Below are 21,141 nucleotides of genomic sequence, written 5' to 3'. Positions count from 1 at the left end.
TCTGGGAAAGTCGCTTTTACTATATTATTTCTTTACTAAAAAAGAGATTTTTTATTAAATCCAATATGCTGTGAGAATGTTTTCAGGTACAAATTTGGTAACAGAGATTAAAATAAATAGTTTAAAAATCTGTAAAATTGTATTAAATAACATCTTATTTCTATTTGCCTTTCTAAGATGATGCAACATTTGTTTTGGTAGCTGAAACTGTAACCATTAGTATTCTGAATTTAGAATCCTGCAGTCTGAGTTTACAGGCTATTAATGATCAAAAAACCCTGCATTGTTTTGTTTGAGGTTATGATATCTTTTTTTAACTTACAGATGTACTCACAATATAGAGATGGTATTTTATGAAAATTTGTAGATTTAGATGAGTAATTATTAGGTATACAGATCCAATTCTTGGATCGTACATTGTGGATGCAATAAGGCTACACGTCCCTGTCTTAGACATAAACTAAAAGCAAACTCTAAGAAATTAGGCCTCAACAGCTTTTTACCAGAAGATCTGATTTCTTCCATTTAATTAATTACTACAAAGTAACCAAAGGGCCAATGGAAACTATCAGGCATAGTATAGCCAGCATTAACTGATAAAACTGTTTCCAGTGTCATTATCTTAATTAAAAACAAAACAAAGCAAAACAACAACAAAACAACAATCATGATTTTCTGCATAGTTGAGGATATTTGGTGGTGGGTTTCATATTTTCAAGCTTTCCTTTGGAAATCGTATTGGCTAGAAACTTAACAAAAGTAAAAAAAAGCTTAGATTCTCTAAGCTCTTGACATTTCACTGTGTTATATGACAAAACAATGACTTTAACCACATTGCCAATAATAAACGATATAACTCAGCAGACAAGAAATCAAGGCATCTCTCTCTGTATAGGAAGACTGTACATTGTTCCCTTTTTCCCTGTAGTACAATCTACAGGAGTACTTTTCAGTCTGTGAACACTAGCAAACATCTATGTATCTTACATTATTTAAAATCATTAAAAAAAAAAAACAGTTTTATTGCTTTAAATTAATTGGATCCTCTCTCCCTTGGATGCTATCAATTCTTCTTTGCAAAATCTAATTTTCATTCATATCTACTTTAATTTCACTACTGGGCCTACTCTCTACTGCTTTAGGGAAAGATCATTCTGTATCAACTTGTAGAAAACTGGGAATTCAGTCCTCAGAACTGTCTTACATGAAACCTGGAAAGAGGAAGATGTTGGAAGTCCTATGTTCCTAAAATTTAGTAATGGGACAAGACCTTTGAGTCACAGTTTTGGCCATTTCCTTAGAATGGTCACTACATAAATGTCTAAAATGTATATTCATATTCTTTGGCATTACACAGCTTTCCTTTGTACTCCCTCCTTTTCTCTGTTTCCCTTTTGTCTTCTTTACTTTCTTTAGTCTGAACTACAGAAGCTTCTCTCCCCAAACACTATTTGTTTCTTCCAGGGAAGGAACGATCCTCAGCTCCCACTGACAGGTTTAATATCAGCCAGTGAACAACAAGGAAGGGACTAGGGGAAACAAGCAGAATTTCCCCTCTTCCCTTTCATATCCCTCTCTTAGAGTGCACAGCAAGCAAAGCAACAAAACAGGCTCTGTCCAACACAGATGTATTGAAAGCAAAGAATGAGAACAAGGAAGTGACAGATAATGAGATGTATAGCTCTGCAGTTTCAAATGTTATTTCTTGCCTGCCCTCTCTGCAGAGACCTCTGCAAAAAGAATTGTTCTTTCAAATACAGATTCTTCAATATTTATCAACTAGGCCAGTTTGCCAAAGCAAACCTTTAAAAAAGTTTAGTCAGAAGCTCCAATTATCTTATGCTAGCAGTGAGCTGAAATACACAGATGTTCAAAATCTAAAAGGTATTTTCAATGAAGCCATGATTTAAGAAGAACATCTTGAGGGATTTCTAAGCTCATGAGAAGCAAGATTTATTTACATAACACATACATAACACATAAAACTATTAAGGAGTAATTATATTTTCAGCAAACAGACAGTAATGCAATGCTGCAAAAGCTGGGCACCCGGGATTACAGTATAAACATTTTGATAGGGAGGAATGATTTCATGGAGGGAAGGGAAAAGGCATAAACAAATCAGGGGTTATTCCTTGATTTGCTTGAAGACCAAGCAAATGTATGTATACCTGACAAAATTTTATTTCTTCCTTCTCAAAGAGCAAGATTTTATTTCAGCCTCCTACAACATTGTCTGTGTGGTAATTAAGTGCAAGTAGAGCACGTCTAGCTGGCAGAAACAGATTATTTGTTTGGAAGATGCATTCACAAAATCAATATGAATCCATTTGGGAAAGTGGAGCAATTTAGAGAAATATCCACTATCCTTATTTCAGTTCTGCCTGTCTACAGAAAACATAGTGTGGAAAAAAACTGAAAAGGCAATGTACAGCTAAACACCTACATTTATGAGGCTGTCAGACAAAAAATAACTGTGTAGTTATTGTCAAGCAAATGTGTGCCTGGGTTCAATGACTTTCTTCCTTTTTACCAAGAAATACCTTCAAGCAGTTTCAACAAAAACACTTTAGCTGTAATCCTGTTATAAACTCTTTCATTAATTAAAGTTTATTCTTTAAACTTAGGTTATATTCCTCCAACTTTAACTCTTTAACTTTTTTACTTATTTATTTATTTATTTATTTATTTTAGTACATCTGACATCCAGTCTGATAGTTAGTTTACCCTAATTTTCAGAACAGTGACTCACTCAAAAAAAAAAAAAAGATCTTTGCAAGATCCACACATTTACAAATGCAATTTAGCACTGAGTACAGCTTCAGTTGGCATATGTGTGTTCTTTCACTATGGCTTGAGATTAGACTGAAACCCAGCCTCATATTCTGTAGGGATCTCAAGAATAAGGGCATGTTTTTACAATAGTAAACAACTGATCTGTCATCTGACAAGCCTATCACTAGTACAAATTTGATAACAAGAGACGTGGACACACACACACAAAGTTGAACTTTGTGAAATGAGCCTGATCACACAATTTGTGGATCTTTCAGTTGTCTTTAGAAGAGCTGCACGAGGACTGGGACTTCGTCTACCACAATAAAGCCTGCTAACAGATCACTTAACCTATTGGATTTTTTATTTGAGGAAAACTAAATCATCAGAGTGAGTATAAATTAAATAAAGTTATTGACAGCACATGATCACTGTATTTTGATGCTGGCTGGAAGCCCTCAGATATTCATGTCAAACCATGCCCTAACTCTGGTGTTTTACAATAACCTGTCTTCAGCTGTGAAGTTAGCTTAAGAAGTCTCTACTTCAACAGCTCTGCCCTTTGTCTCTTTGTATTCTGCCTTCTCTAGTTACCTAGGTAATTGCATAGAGCTATGGACATCTTATAAATGCATTTAGTGAAATGACCTGACCACTGAACTAAAACTAACTTGTCTTGCTAAAGTTAGTTATTTTCATGGATATCTGTGAGCCAGTTCAATCTGCAAACCTTAATAGCTGTAGAGAGATAACCTAAACCACAGAAGGGCAATTGGAGCAAACAGTCAAAGAATGTATTTCTCACTTTATTCAAAGAAAACGTTTAACCTTTTAACAATCAGATTTTATTTACTAGCACAATACAGCAAGTAAGAACTACAGTCATGAAGAATGCTTCCATTGTGAAGTTTCCATGACTATGGAAGAGAACTTCTCTTCATAGATTTAGAAGTCAGCCATCTGACTGCACTTCTGTCTAATTTCTGCTCTTTCAAGGAATTCTTTAACCTTTTACTTTAAGGACAGATTATCCTATTAAGGTTCAGTCAGTATAACAGGAATCTACTAAGGATAATGTAAAAGCTCAAGAACTCCCCAGTGCACAAGAAGACCTTTGTGCTGGTAGTACCATATTCCCCTTGATCTTTTTATTTTATATTTTATATTTTTATATTTATATTTATATTTATTTTTATTTTTATTTTTATTTTTATTTTTATTTTTATTTTTATTTTTATTTTTATTTTTATTTTTATTTATTTATTTTTATTTTTATTTTTATTTTTATTTTTATTTTTATTTTTATTTTTATTTTTATTTTTATTTTTATTTTTATTTTTTATTTTGGGGTACACATCTTCTATGGTATTGACATAACCAAGTAGATGCTGAAGATATGACTCCTGCTGAGGTGGTAACCACCCTCCCTCCTCCTCCCCCATGTCAGTGGGTACCACATACTGCAGAACTGGCAGGATAGTAGGCTTCAATTGTTTTCTTGGCAGTTTAAATGAGGAAAGAGCATAGGGAAAGAGTTAATATTCACTCAAATATTTTGCAGAAACCCACAGAAATACCTACAGCAGGAAAGGATACAACATTTTTGTTCTTCAAGGTTTGAAAACTTGGAGTTCCCAAGTTTCTATCTACTCTGATGTGCACTTCCTCTGCTCAATAAAGCATGGAGACTCAGAGGTAAGGATATATCAGGAAGACAAATTCTCTTGGATCTCTCTTTCAACTACACACACTTTGTGTGGCCTTTCAGCTCTCAGGTTTACCTGGCCCTTCACAAAATCACACACTGATCTGAAGACTGAGACTAGAGATACTGAAAATAGGAAAAGTTTTCCTTCACTGTTTCTAAAAATGCATGCATCAGATGTACGGTGAAGTGATGGCAACAAAATGCATGTTTGTTCAGGTCCTCATCCCATATAAGTGAAACAATCCTTTTAGTCCACTCAGTAAGAGAGAAATGATGTGAAAAGTCACTTTATATACTCAAGAGTTGTCTGAGGAGTGATATATTCCCTTGCTGCTCTATTTTGCAACTCAAAAGTCTTCCTAAGTAATTAACATTGCAGCATGATCTGGATATTCCTCTATCCTTTTTCTGTACTCACTATGGGTAAAGTGGCTAAAATTGGATGTTACACAAGGAATCTCAGAATGAACTGAAATGTCTCTGTTCTGAAACACATATTTATCTTTCCAGTTCTTGTGGTTGTAATGGATCTTGTGGAACCTCATTTCAATGGAGTGTTTTGTTTTAATCCTGCTAACGTTAACTCAACATCCTGGATTTCTTCCTTTGCATGTACCCTCCAGTTCTTCACCTAACAATGTATAATCAACAAGATTTCAGAAATGTCATTGATTCATTTGGTTTTAGCATTTATAAAGCACTATTAGCAATACAGCTGATCACAAATTATTCCACTGCTGAACACAATTAACTGCATGTTTACTGCTCCGATTAATCTAACAACTGAGATGCATGCCATTGTCTTAAAACAAAACAAACACCCCACCAAAGGTAAGCAAATGGACATTTGCTTTGTCCATTGGCAAAAAATGTCTATCAAATAAAATCTTTGTCTAATTTGTCTAATCACGTAGGTTAATCAACAGGCTACAGATTTAGAAAAATAACAGCAGAAAAGTTTGTTGGGGTGAAGACAGCAGAGTTAAATCCAAGATGTTTTTGACCAAATATACCACTTATTCTTTAGTTCTTTCAGAGGTCTTCTCACTACCAACAAAGATCAATGGCATAGAAGAATACAGGGCCTTGCAGTGCATCCAGTTCTTGGTTGTCCTGTTTTTTTGCAAGGTGATTATGGACTACTCTCTTGTCTCTCCAAGACTTAGTTTCTCCCTACATCATCTGCATTTTGGAATGATCACCTCCCTTTTTATTTTATGATTTATGAATATTCTACATTCTAATTTGGATTTTGATTATAATTTCCCCTTGATTGCTTTTAACTTATTGTGTCATTGAAGTATAACTATTGTTAAAATAGAATGCATTTTTATTTTATGCTCTTAAGGAATGGGTTCACCAGTGATACCTGAATGCCTTGGTGGAGTATCAGTGGGTTTTCTGTAAAATTAGACCCAAGAGTAATTTTAGGATACTATTGTTATTAGTTATTTATTATTGCTCTTGCTTATTAAAATAAGAGTTACTACCACACAGAAATACTACTAACAGAAAAATAATCTATTACTTAGATATTAACAAAAATTCAGGAGTTAGTGTTCAAAATTAAAAGTGATCTTGCTTGTGGAAAGAGGTACCAAATTTGAACGTGATTTAGATGGCACAAGATGGTGGAGAATAAAATGTAGATTAATAGATATACTTGCCAGTGAAAAAGAAGAAATTAACATTACAGGAGTTCTAGGACATCTTTACCTTACATAGAACCTTCCCTCCTCACCCCTCAAATAGTAATAAAAATAGAAGTCCACAGAGAACTTTTTGTGAAAAACTGCAGCTGAAGCCTCTTTTTGTTGTGCTCTAAGATTAGTTTTCTAGAAAAAGTAATTTTTATTGGACCATTTATAGAGTAACTGAATAAGCAGAGTTCCTTCAATTTTCATTGCTAAAGTAAAACAGATGATCATCTTTCATTCTGTTTTCAAACAGAAACTTGGAAACAAACACATCTCAAAAATAAAGAAGTTGCCTTAGAATGATTCAAATATATATTCAAAATAAATAATAGGTTAGATATAAATATATATATACATTAATTGCAAGCAAAATAAATATATCAAAATAGATAAGGCTCAAAAATTAAAAACAAAAAATAGCTTGGAGTGAGTTGATTACAAGATATGGATATGCCAAGTTTAACACAGCACTGACTAATGTTTCATTAACCTGAACCATTTGTAATAATCATGCTTTTGCTCTAAAATGTTAAGCTTGGCAGTGTTTAATTATTTCACCCTATAACTATGATATTTCTGGTTGGGACTTTGATATTCATAAGGCAAAAACTGTATCTAGACTGAAAATCTAGTCTTTAATTTCCAGACTCAGGTATCTCTCACCAAGGACAAGACTAAGTGATCTTGAAAGTACCATTATGTTTACAAAGATGGATTGATACTTATAATTATGATTGAACTTTTCTAAGCTGAATTCCCGATTTTTTATTTTAATTGAGAAAAGGAAGAGACTAAACTTCATGCTTCTAAAGATTTATATGGACATCTGTGGTGAGCAAGGAAAAAGACTTCAGAGAACCCATTAAGTGGTACCAAATGAGACTCGGATATTCATTTTGCATATGTAGATGCTATCCAGAGATAAATGCTTCCCTAAGCATAGACCCACATTGCTATAGTCTTGAACTGATTTAACTATGGCTCAGCTATGGTTCAACTATGCTATTTCTGTCTCTGCAGCAAGATGAAAATGATCTCACACCTCCTTTTATTTTGTTTCATATTGCCAGCCCTTTCTTCAGTCTTTGAAATTGTTATCCTTATCTTTGTTGTAAGATAATGAAAGCTGTGGGAATCAGCAGTATAATTTATGAAAAGCAGTGTTCAGAAATTCTTGTAATTGAAATGTGAAAAGATTCTCTGAAAATATAAGGAAATGGTGTAAATGTAAGTAATATATGGACCTATTTGCATCTGCCATATTTATGCTAGAGCTCATATAACTTTTACCTAGAGATTCAGGATTTTTTCCTTCTCTTTTTATTTCCCCCCCCCCCTTTTTTTTTTTTTTAAATATTCTTTCTGTCTAAAACATTAGCACTGTATATAGAACATGCTACTCTAATCAGCTATGGTAGAATGCAAATAAAATATGCAGTTTCCTATCCTCTTTCTCATATGCCACCAGTACTGATTTGTTAATTCACTCGAATGGAATACCAGGTGTCCCATTGTGTAAAAACATTTTTAATCACAAGGTGAATGAAAATTTCAACTTCCTATTACTATTGCCTCATCATTTTTTATAGTATCATATTTTCCTTTATGATTTTTTTTTTTTCCCCCATAGAGTGCTTAAGCAATAGTCCATCTGCAATGCATAACTAATGACATGGAAGGTGTTTCATTAGAGTGTGCCTTAGTTATGACATCATTGCTTTGTAAACAGAAAAGCCCTGTTATTCTCAGTTGCTTTACTGATAATGGATTGCTTCCTGACTAATTACAAATTATGAGAAATAAAATCTCCTGTATCCTTCTTACAGAAGATATGTATCCTGGTGACCTCAATACTGAAAGGTTACTAGATACTACACAAAAAAAGGTACATTAATCAGTGAATATACTCCTTTCCAAGATATTTGATATACATTGCTCACCACAGACTCATATAGTTTCTGGCTATGAGTCCTAAAGTTACTCTGTAGAAACCTTCTATTTTTCTCCATCTTCTTTCAAAATAGCCCCCCTTTTTTTCAGTATTGTTACTAGGTGAACAAAGCTTTAAGAATTTTTATTTATTTTATTTTATTTTATTTTATTTTATTTTATTTTATTTTATTTTATTTTATTTTATTTTATTATTGTATTTTATTTTATTTTATTTTATTTTATTTTATTTTATTTTATTTTATTTTATTTTATTTTATTTTATTTTATTTTATTTTATTTTATTTTATTTTATTTTATTTTATTTTTTGATTTTGTAGTAAAACTGTGCAGAGGAAAAGGTTTCCCAAAGTCGAGCATAGCCAAAGGAAGCTATTGCTTTCTGTCTCTCATTCTTGCTATGTTTGAACCAAACTGTGTGAAGGAAGGGGCAGAGGTTAGATGAGGAACATCAACAGTTTTCTTTGAGCTAGAGATGCCTAAGACTTCGGTTAACATTTGTATTCAGTTTGTCAGCCTGAAAAGAATGTCTTGGGCACTCAATTTTTGCTTGTTACATTTTCAGGAAACAAACAAGCGATTTTAAATGAAGAAACAGACACAAGAGTGCCATTTAGAACTCTCTTTCCTTTACTCTCTTCCCTAGACATATGCTAGGTATCAAAAAATCCAAATTATGGACTCAAATTTAATATACAAAGTGGGGTCATCTAAGATATCTGCTATAGTAAAAATTTATATGCATGCAACAATGTGAATTCTTCTCAAAGTACGTGGTATCCCTAGGTTGTAAACCTGATCTTTTATGCCACATGGGACAAGAAAGTTTCATGCCACTTTTCTCAACCTAGACACTTCTGAAAACTTCTCTTACAGTGAGTTCATGGATTGAAGAACAGTTGAGAGACAGGGTCCTTGCATATGACACTGCAGAAAATGACTGTCTATACTACTGGAAAAGTGTTTGCATAGCTACAATGTAATTTTACGGTGGAAGGAGCCCTTGCTACACAGGTTTCCGTTTTCCATTAGAAGGGAATGTTAGATGGACAGGCGGGCAAACAGGTTTCCTAGGATGCATGAATAGGGAATGGGGATGTCTGGCTACATCACATATCTGCTCCAGATATTACATGAGCCAACAATATTCTGGATATTTTCCATAATAAATAAATAAATTTCCTTTTTTTTTTTTTTTTCACTAATAGGGAAGAAAAACAAACAAACAAACAAACAAACAAAACCATCCCATCAACAAGACAAACTGCTGTCAGTACTCTTGTCTCCAATATTTTTTGTTTGTTTTTAGGCACCATGGTGGCTAAAGACTTTCCATTTCTCTATAATTTCTTAGACAGAAATGCCAATAAAAATTTGTGTTTATTTTTAAAGAACCTGTATTGATCTCTGGTCAGGCAGTTCTAAGAAACTAGGATTCAGCAGGGAATAGTATAACATACTGGAAAGTGGCATCACAGTGGCCATTTTGGTCTGATTCTACCTTTTCCTGTCCTCCATCATAAGAGAAACAAGGGACAGAGAGGGTACAATCCTAGCCTTCTTCACCCAAGCCATATCTGCTATATAAAGGCCACATCTTACCTCCACTGTTGTTCAGCAGGAGGCATTTTGCAAAGCATATTTGAACATGACAGGCCTCTTAGGAGACCAAAACCACACATCATCATCTTGCTCTGTGAATCCAACTACCTTGGTCTTGCTTCTGTAGGAATGAATGGATTACATTTCTAGCTGGATGGTACTTTTTTTCCCATGGAAAGAAGACAAAGGCACATTAGAAGTCTACAGACAATACAGGCAATCTGCAAGCTGAGTAGCATGTATGAATGTGAGTCAGATTAATAGTCACTTTTGGCATCATTTTCCCATGGGCTATCAGGCAATAAATGGTATAAATGAATTAATATAAATATATATATTAAATTTATTAAAAAAGCATTTTTAAGCTGTGGAAATTTCACAACACGGGAATAGGAAAGGATTGTGTTCTTACAATATAAATGAGTCAAGTTGAGGAACTTAGACTCACTCTACAGTAAGATCAAATTTACTGAATGCCTATTTAAATTTTCTATTTCCTATTCCTATTTAATTCCTATGTAAAATTATAGGAATATTTTCCTATGTATATATATGCATATAAATATAGGAATATTTTCCTATTTCCTAATCCTATTTAATTCCTATATAAAATTTTATGGAGTAATTCTTGCATTCAAGTACAAGAGGATGCATTGTTTTCTGATCTAACAACTTACATTTCAGTTGAAAGGTCAGGAAAATGTTCTTCACTGAGAGAGGGGTTGGGCACTGGAACAGGCTCCCCAGAGAAGTGATCACAGCACCGAGCCTGCTGGAGTTTAAGAAGGATTTGGATAACACTCTCAGACACATGGTCTGATCTTTGGGGTAGTCCTTTTGGGACCCAGGAGTTGGACTCAATGATCCTTGTAGATCCCTTCCAACTTGGATATTCTATGATTCTAAGTAGAACGATTATTTCAAGAAAATTTATTTAGTGAAAAATATTTGTCATTAACAGCATCATTATTTATCTGACAACAAACAATACTTTTTACAGTTTAATACAGTTTAAAGAAACTGGCTGAATAATTAAAACCACGTAAAAGTCCTTTGGGACCAGTTAGAGATCTTACATTTTCATTTTAGATGTTGCTTACTTTGACATATTAAGCTATCCAGAACACTCGTGTAGCTTGAGAGAATGCCTTAACAACCTTATCATCTTAGGTATTTGTGGTGGTTTTACCGTACTGGGCAGCTAAACCCCACAACCGCTCTCTCACTCCCCCTCCTTTAGATGAGGAGGGGGAGAAGTAAAGCAAAGAACAACTCACGGGTTGAGATAAGGATAATTTAATTAAAGGGAAAATAATTATAATAATAAAATAAAGACTACCATGAACTAACAATTTAACTAAGGGGAATAAAAAGGGAAAGGGGAAAGGGAGGGGAAAAAAGGAAAATAAAAAGAAGGGAGGAAAACAAACAAACAAAATAAATGAAGGCTATATGGAAGTGCAGAGGAAAAAAATTACTCTCTACTTCCCACAAATGAGCGATGATTGACCACGTCATTGCGTTGAGGCAAGGCCTCAATGCACGCAGCCGGTGTTCGAGAGGAGGACCAACGTCTTCCAAACGAGAGCCCACCCCTCCCCTCTTCTTCCTGTTTCCACCTTTTATTGCTGAGTGTGACATCACATGGTATGGAATATCCCTTTGATTGGTTTAGGCCAGCTGCCCTAGTGATGTTTCTCTCCTCACCTTTTGCCCACCCCCTAGGAGGGTTAGAGAAAGGCCTAATACTGTGCCACTGCTGCTCAGCAGCAGACACAACACTGGTGTGATAACACTGCTGTTCCAGCTACAAGTACAGAGTACGGCACTGTATGGGCTGCTGCTGGGAAAGTTAACATTCCAGCCAGACCCAATACAGTATTGCCTGATCTATAAAGAAAATGGTGGTGCAACATGTGGTAGCACTCCAGAAATGGTACTTTCAGAGCAGCAAATATCCACTAACTGTCTACTGACTACTGCTCATTCACATTTCTGGATGAAGCAACTGCTATTACAATGGAGAAGACAGAGGTTAGTATGCGAAACCCAACTCACTCTGGGTTTATAATAATAATTTTTAATATATTATTGCAATCTGCTCTTGACTGACACGTTGCTCTCTATGGTTTCTTGCAGTGCTTTAGTGCATAAAAATAACACAACTATTAGGTGAAACATTCAGCTGCTCCTGTGGAAATCCACTTCAGAGTCAAAAACACTGTCTCCCAAACAGGATGTTTATAGCACAAGACAGGATTCTACTCACAGTCTGTCCTGCTGAACAAGTACTTCCCAACTGTACTGCTTCAGCACATCTTCTTTGGTTAAGACCTTGGCTAGAACAAGGAATCTTGCAAATGATCCTATCAGAGGCATATGTGCAGAGGGAGACCTTACTTCCCATATTGAAGAAACTGTATTTTCTGCAATTTTGCAATTGTCACAATTCATCAGAATTAATATACTATTGAAGATGTCATGATACTATTTATTTATGTATTTATTTTTAATGCCAATATTATGACTTGCTTGTTAGGTAGACTCAGTTCATAACTGGAAGCCTGGGACTGAAAAGACTTATTGTGCGATTGGGGTTCAATTGCAGAAAAAATTGCCTCTTTAAGATGTTATATTCTTATGTTAAGTCCAATTTTGCTCATCACAAAATATTTTCCCTAAATAAAGGAGAAAATACTCACCTGACTGAGCAAGCATTTCACTATACCAGAATGACAGAGAGGGGAAATAGATGCCTGGTGCCAGCATATGTCAGTGAATTTAAGACAGGATGAAACAAATGAACAATTCAGTGCAACAGAGCAGAATGAAGGAATGAAGAGAAACAGCCACCTTGTTCCTTCAGAAAACAGGTGATTCTTTAGAAGGCTTTCAAAATTAACTAAATGATCATCAAGAAGGAAGAAATATAGGGAACAGGTGTCCCTGCAACACAAAATGCAAAAGTGGAATTATAAGTAGACAAGCTCAGAAAGACTCTCATCTGGGAGATAAGACATTTTATTTACATAGAGGAATAACACCCAGTAACATGTCTATAAACTAAAAAATTATGAGCAGAAAAAGGTTTAGTGGAAGAGAATTTTGTCAATGAGTTTAGATGGAAGATGGGAATCGAAGTTCAGTGATTTCCATTATCACTACTTCTGGAAGCTTTCATTTTACATGCAAAAATATATTTAAAAAACCCTCCTGGTCAGATTTCAAACAAAATGACATTTTAATGTAGTGCTTGTATTAATATGTTTGGAACTGGGAATAAAGTCTAACACCTATTATTTCATCTGAGAAATTCACAATATTACTATTTACGAAGGAGCTACATATATCATGGGACAAGATAGAATTAAAAAGTCCCCCCTCTTGTCAGTAAAATTGATATTAACTAATCATTATGTATCAAATCATTAAACTAAGCCTCAAGTAAAAAAAAAATATATATATATATCTTCATTTTAATGTCAGTGGAAACTGGATTGAGGAAAGAAAGCTTGAAAATGATTTTAAAAAATGACAAGGAAAGAATTATCATCACAATGCTTTAGAAATAATATTGTAAACAAAGTATGTATAAAGAATAGGAGGAGACAAGATAGGATCTCTTGAAAGCCATGTTGATTTACACCACCTGAGAATCTGGCAATGACCGTAAGAGGACAATCAGGCTCTTTCTTCCAAGCACTGAACTGTTCTTACAACAGTACTATTATATTATAATATGACTAGGAAATGCTGCAAATGGATCTAATTATTATTATAATCCTAACATTATAATCTTGAAGTCCTTGTCAAATGTTATTTCCAAGACATAGAGAGATGTCCTACAGGCAGAAGAATTAAAATAAATAGATTAAATAATTTCCTACTGGCGAGATATCCTAAAAAGCTAATAGGTTTACATTCCAGATTGGATTCTGTACCAAAGATATTTGATTTACTTGTCAAAATTTAAATATCTTACAGTGCTCCATCAATCATTATGTATCAGATTGGTTAATATAGAAAATCAAACTCAACAATTACCATCCAGAAAATATTATAGCAAGGTCTCTTACAGAGGGATGAAGTAGGATTGTGCCTTTAGTCTTACATTTTTACTGATGTTGGGTATATGTGTAGTTAGTACTAGTGAATGTTTTCTGCTGTTAGAGGAGAGGAGAGGAGAGGAGAGGAGAGGAGAGGAGAGGAGAGGAGAGGAGAGGAGAGGAGAGGAGAGGAGAGGAGAGGAGAGGAGAGGAGAGGAGAGGAGAGGAGAGGAGAGGAGAGGAGAGGAGAGGAGAGGAGAGGAGAGGAGAGGAGAGGAGAGGAGAGGAGAGGAGAGGAGAGGAGAGGAGAGGAGAGGAGAGGAGAGGAGAGGAGAGGAGAGGAGAGGAGAGGAGAGGAGAGGAGAGGAGAGGAGAGGAGAGGAGAGGAGAGGAGAGGGAAGACTAGTGGCTTGCAAATCCTGTGAACACTGAAATACTGCAAAATTGGAATGACTGACTCTTATTTATGATTACTTGAGTGATAAGGATTGAAAGCAAGAGAGATAAATAAGTAAATCAATATTTGAACCAAAAACATTCTTCCAACCCCGTCAGCTTTCTCTCATCTTTAGAAAACTGTTCTGATAATTCTTCATGAAACATCCACTCCTATTGTAAACAAAAGTTCAGAATTGCTTCAGTTGCTTCAAAAGGGATCTTATGGTTTGAAATATATTGGACTGGAAATAAGACCAGTCATTTAATTTGACCTTTGTGACATTTGAATAGTTTCCAGATGACTTCCAGATGGCAACAGTCCCTCTTTGGAAGTAACTCTTGCCTGATTAAGGGAATCAAGTTCATTAAAAAAAGAAAATAAAAAAACTCCATGTCCATAAATATTATCAATCAGCTCAGTGGTGTTTCAGAATGAGCCAGCATCCCTTATCTTACTTTAGGTTGAGAGTACTGCCATCTGGTACACTTAAAAGCTTTCAAACTAAGAGAGAAGAAATATTCTGTTAGTAAATTCTGCTCACGTACCTTCTGCACTTGTGCTTGGGGTCCTGACAAAAAATCACCTCTGGTATTCTTTGTCTTATAGATGTCTCTCTAGAGTCTTATGTGGTGGAGTTAAAGACATCATGTGGTTACTACAAAAGCTACTCCACTTCTGGTGTGCCTCTCACTGAGAGAGGAAAATATGAAAACACCTGATTCTCTCTGTGCAGTCAGCAAAGCAATTTGGTGAAAGGATGGATGAAATGACAGTCATAGTGTCAGCTATGAAATCATGCACAACCACCACAGACCTTGTCAGCATGAGGATATTATGTTTTCTTATCAGCAGTGACTTAAAGTTTCTGTCCATGTTTGGCATTTTTTCATTTTCATAGAGCTACGAAAAACTATCCCTGTTAAGTGCACAAAACATCATTCTTGCCCAGAGGCAGATGATTCTTTGGACATCTCACATGTGAGGTTCTGAAGAGAGACCTTGCATTTGTAGTTGTCCATATACAATTGCAGACTACAAGGCTGTCTTGAGCAATCAAGAATTGGAGAACAGCTTTTCAAAATACTGGCTCTAGTCCTCACCATAACTCCTAGCTAATATTATAGTCATGAATATTGTTATAAATGCACAACCTTATCAATAAGCTTCACCTGTAGGGACAGTAGGGATCTGAATCTTGAGTCTTACTGTGTCAAGATTTCATTCTCCACTCCGATGCAGACTTCTATGAACTACTGTCAAATCACAGTTTCTGTGCCTCAGGCTCTATGCTATAAAGTCGCTTTCCTGTCTCTCAAGCATTTTGCAGGGATATGTGTGCTAAAGTCAGAAAGTCAAAAATTTGTGATACTGAAGGGAAATGAGGCTTGCTGAAGTTCAAAGAAAACATGAGAACATGCAACAAATAAAACTGAAGAATTAACTGAGGGACAAGGTTGCTTTAAATATTATTAGTTCCACAAAGGGAAAAAGTCACAATTTGTGCACTTTCCAAAATACAGGTGCTAAACTTGCTAATAAATTAATGATTAGTTATACTAATTAGTATAATGTAAATTAGATGTATTGCCTGTGGTAAATACTCTTATGTTCAAAATATTGTTATGGGCAAAGGGAGTATGCCATTTATTGCTTTTCCAATTTGCATTTTAACTGTTAAATATTTCAAGTTATCCAATAAAAAAGCCTCATTAATATTACAGACCAAGTTGTTACATGTACAGAAACACCTTCCTGGTATATACCCCTTCTCTCTGGTGTTGTCATCAATCTCATGGCCCATTCAATGTTACTCCACACTTTGGGATGACCTGGGACTGTCAGGCCCTTACCCCCAGGGCACTCACAGAGCTGAAGCTCAACCAGGCCAGGCAATGGGCACTGGGTCACGAGGCACTGGGGAAACCCAGCTCAGCCCTGCACAGGCCCAGGGCAGTGCGGCCACGCCTGGGGCCTGGAACAGAGTGACCACGAAATGGTGGAGTTCTCTATTCTTGGTGAGGCCAGGAAGGGGACCAGTAAAACTGCAGTATTGGACTTTCGGAGGGCTGACTTTGGGCTGCTCAGGACACTAGTTGGTGGAGTTCTTGGGAGGCGGTTCTGAAGGGCAGAGGGGTCCAGGAAGGCTGGGAGCTCTTCAAGAAGGAAATCTTAATGGCGCAGGAACGGTCTGTCCCCATGTGCCCAAAGATGAGCCAGCGGGGAAGAAGACCAGCCTGGCTCAACAGAGAACTGTGGCTTGAGCTTAGGAGAAAAAAGAGGGTTTATAATCTTTGGAAAAGTGGGCAGGCCACTAGGGAGGACTATAAGGATGTAGCGAGGCTGTGCAGGGACAAACTTAGGAAGGCCAAAGCTCATCTGGAGCTCAATCTGGCTACTGCCGTTAAAGATAACAAAAAACGTTTTTATAAATACAGAATCAGAATCACAGAATCACAGAATGTAGAGCTTAGGGATATGGTTTAGTGGGGACTGTTAGCGTAGGTCAGAGGTTGGACTCGATGATCTTGAGGTCTCTTCCAACCTAGAAATTCTGTGATTCTGATTCTGTGAAGAACAGCCTTGACCCTGCCTCTCCAATGCCAAATACATTGGCATACAATGTACAAGTTGGCATACAAGTTGGTATGCCAAATACATTGGCATACAAGTACAGTGACTGGGTTACAATGTGGCATAATTAATTAAAAGTAAATAAAATAAAATAAAATAAAATAAAATAAAACAAAATAAAATAAAATAAAATAAAATAAAATAAAATAAAATAAAATAAAATAAAATTAAATTAAATTAAAATAAAATAAAATTCAAATCTTAATTAAATACTTTGTGTTTCCTAGTAATTTGATAATAAATCTTTCACATTTTATTGCTATAGGCTAATGTTAACAGAAAAAAATCATTTAGTTTTCAATAAAGAGGTTAGTTATTTTTCTGCTTTATTTCACCATATCCTGTGTGATACAAGGTAAGTAGCAAGTGTTTCTCACTTGTCTGCAGGACTCCAGCCAGTGTTCAGACTAGAAAAAGAACATTACTTATGCCTGAAAGGAGACCACCAAATAAACAGTCCCTCTAACATTAAATACTCATCTAGCCACATAATTATCTAGTCTGAAAACTATGAATTTCCTTTCTTTATTGTAAATCTAGGCCTTATTTTACCAGAGAAAGCCATTCCCAATCACTTGGCCATGAGGCACCTATGAAAGCCAGCACAGCCCAAGGCAAGTCCAAGGTCTATGGTTTTCTCGTAGAGATGGGAAAATCATATTTATCAGGCTACCAATTGCATTAATCCTTCAGTGCTGACCTTAGCAGGGCTACAACCCATAAGGTATTGCCTTCATTCAGGCAAATGAACATCATGCTACTAAAACCAATATGTTATCAAGTTTCTAATAGGAGAGACTGTGATGCACTGATGCATGGCAGAGAGAGCATTACAGAGATGCTCTTACTTGCACAGAGTAAAATTTCTTCTCTCTATCTGAGAATGTGCATGGTTCCTTTTAAAAGAAGTAACTATGTTCTGTTTTAAGTGTGCTTGCCACTCAGCTTCCCAGTAATTTTTCTATCAAAACCAAAAGACCACAGATCTAAACTACATTTCAAGCAAAATAGTAGCAAGACTCAAAACTGCTCTTTTACTTTAAGCCTTTTAGGTGTTTTACTTAGTCTATGACAATTCAATGAGTATTTGCATACCACTGATTTCCTTCTAAAACTAAAGTCATTAGAGTATTGGTTCAAAGACAATTTTACCAAACTTGGATGAAAGTCACAGCATAAATTTAAATGTATAGCTAGAATACTACTCTGAGATTTTCTCCAGTTGTTGAACTGTCAAAATAAAATGCTGAATAAACCCTCATGTCTTGTATCATTACATTTGTTGTTGAAAACTACTGGTCGATATTTGCTTACATATTAACTAATAGCACTGACTATTTCACTGCCTATAGAGTATCACAGTTAAAAGCAATCAAGATACCTCACATCACAATAAAAAATGGCCTAAAAAAAAATCAATAGATTCCCTGTTTTGTATCCGGGAAGACAGATAAACAATAAAACATGTAATTTGAAATGATTGTTCAGTCTGACAGTGTGCAATTCAGAACCGGTTTGAACAATAGGTAGAGTCAAATAAGAATAAGAAATTCATCTATGATTTTGTAGCTTCTGTTTAGGGACAGGTCACTGCAATAGTGTCTCAATGAATTTTCTGAGCAAAAGTGTATAGTACAAGTGTGGAGTTCACATTACCAGTTCTGTCTGGTTAGTGCTATTAGTGGACTATAGAAATTAGAGCAACAAAATTTGTCTCATGGTGTACCATGAGTTTGCAAATCAAACTGTAATTTGCAACAAATATAACATACATTCAGAATAAACTGAATGAACAAAATGAACATCCTTGGGTTTTAAATAAAGCGTCCTAACGTTCTTTCAGGAAGAGACATTTACCAACAAGAAGACATCCGGCATTTACCAATACAAATCAACAAGCAGATAAGGCATGCAGGCTATGACAGTAATGGTACACACACATCAAAATGCCATGGCTTTCTGGCATTTGCTTAGACAAAAGAAATATTGCTGCTTTTAAGAAAAGAGTTGTCACAGTTTCATTATAAGGATTTACATACAGTTTTATTGTAGTTTCGAGCCAAATGAGGTATATTAAAGATGCAGCATCAATGATGTTTTAGCATGACAAAAATCATCTTAATTCATACTCATGGTAGAAGAATCTCTTTTATATCGGAACAAATAATTGCTTGCTGTGAGACAAAAGTGCTGTTTATATTGTGCAATTGTTTAATACATCACAAATTCAGCATGGATAATTGCTGAATATTCTTGACAGGTAGTCCTCTTGGTACCTCCTAATCAAGGACAGTGTCTTTCCTGCTAGTCCTATATTTCACTGTATTGGAGCTATGTTTCAATGTTTCAAACTCACTCCACTGTATTCCAGAAAGATTTTTCTTTGTACCAGAACAAGAAGTGTTTTGGAGTTTTTGGAGAAAATAATATTTGAAGGATATCTCAAAGAATTAAATACTGTAGTTTGCGTTTTGCTGCATGAGCTTTTTTTTCAATAATGCGACTTGCAAGTCTTTTTTTTTTTTTTTTTTTTTTTCTTTCATGGTCATAATACTTTTGAGTTTTGCATTATTTTGCTTTCTATGTAACAAAAATAAATAAATAGCAAATAAATAAATAAATAAGAATGCACAGACACAAATCCAAACCTGCAACCAAACCAAATGAAAATCTAATACATATTAAATTGATTAGCTACATTATACAGATTTTAAGTTCTTTATTTTTTCCTGACAGATTAAAAAACAAACAAACATGAGCACCTTGAGGTATAAAAGTAGTTTAAGAGACATTGCCTTACTTACAAAATGACATTAAAAAGTCATGTGCAACAAATATTTCCAAAAATCAAATAATACTTTTAAATTTGACCAATGTAGACTAAAGGAGTATTAGATTGTAATACTTTTATTTCAGATTTCTAAGTGCTACTGCAATCATAATGCTATAATGTAGATAAGGGAAAGAATGTAAATGAAAAGGTAATTTTAATGTAGAAATGTCAAAATATGAGAATTTGGAGAAAGGAGAAATCAAGGTTGTAAGTAATTGCTGTGTATTTGTCTTGGAGAAACTGGAAATTTGTAAGCAGAGACAAGGAGAAAAGAAAAATGGACAAATGGAAATAGAGTATACAGGAAGGAAGAAGTAAGATGTATCTAGGAGAAAGAATTGTTAGGATATTGAGAAAGTAAAGAATCTGAAAAATGAAAATGAACAGAGACATGACAGGTCCCTTTTCTACCTATTGGATTTCCTGACAAGCACAATACGACGTGACTGAACGCCAGTCTCATCTGTGTGGCAACTATTGATTGTGGTTCCATATGCACAGCCAGTGAAAGCAACGAATTAAAGATAGTTATCAAAAAGATTTTCATCACTGTGGTGAAGTAGCTTCTAGCAAAGGCTTGAAGATATTTGCCACATCAGTTTCTAATTGTCTGCCTGCTATCAATTAGTCAACATTGCAAACATTTTGTCTCATCTTTATTTCTCTAATATCAAAGACTTGCTAATTAGATGCTTTGAATATGCATTTAGTTTACCCGTGTTATTTTTTTCATACATTTACATTTTTCATCACAACTCATGAAGACAAGCAGAATTTTTAATCTTCACATTTTTCATGACATTGCTTTTATGCTGGTGCCAATAATTTCATCAGCTGAAATTACAAAGCAGTGTGGTTGATGATTTCTCATTAATTTTCCTAACAAAAGTTACTGAATTGTCAAATGCAACTGTCTGAATTGCAATCAGATAAAGATCTTCTTTGTTTTGATTTTTTTCATCCTATTATAAACTTAAATAAAACTGGGAAATTATTCTCACCATAGGGAAATAAGTGGGGACCCCTTCCATTTTTTGTTACTAAACAGAACCCTAAAATAAGCCTACTTCCCTGAAGATGTTTTCCAGAATTCTTACTTCTTCCCCTGAGTCCAGAATCTGGAACTACTAGGAAACAGCTGTGCTATCAAAGCATTCCTGTCTCAAACATATCAAAAATGCCAAACTGGAACTGAATGTTCTGTAAAAGTATTCTGAGCCTGTACACCTGAAGAGAAAGTTAAAACTGTAACACAGGGATATTCTTATTTTAAAGGATGATTTGCTGAGAAGCCAGTTACAAATTAGGATGAGCTAGTGGTAGCAGCAAGTCCCTAAGAAGCATAATAATTATAGTAGCAATAATACATGCATGGAATAAAAAATAAAAATAAACAACTTGTTCAGATTAATACGGATATTCTTTATTTTCATTAATTTATTTTTTACCATAGACTTCTG

General features: G+C 35.0%; 1 long non-coding RNA gene across 2 annotated transcripts in view; it reads left to right on the top strand.

Moving 5' to 3' along the window:
• Positions 1-21,141, top strand: part of LOC137850205 (uncharacterized) — an 80,268-nt gene that overhangs the window by 37,086 nt on the left and 22,041 nt on the right. For both annotated transcript variants that reach the window (XR_011092357.1, XR_011092356.1), the window contains exon 3: positions 4,337-4,470. This is a non-coding gene — a long non-coding RNA (uncharacterized lncRNA). The remainder of the gene's footprint in view (positions 1-4,336; positions 4,471-21,141) is intronic.

The sequence above is a fragment of the Anas acuta genome, chromosome 1 (genome assembly GCF_963932015.1).
Source record: "Anas acuta chromosome 1, bAnaAcu1.1, whole genome shotgun sequence".
Lineage (NCBI taxonomy): Eukaryota > Metazoa > Chordata > Aves > Anseriformes > Anatidae > Anas > Anas acuta.
The sequence above is the reverse complement of the archived record's forward strand: the minus strand, read 5'-3'. Positions and strand labels throughout refer to the sequence as shown.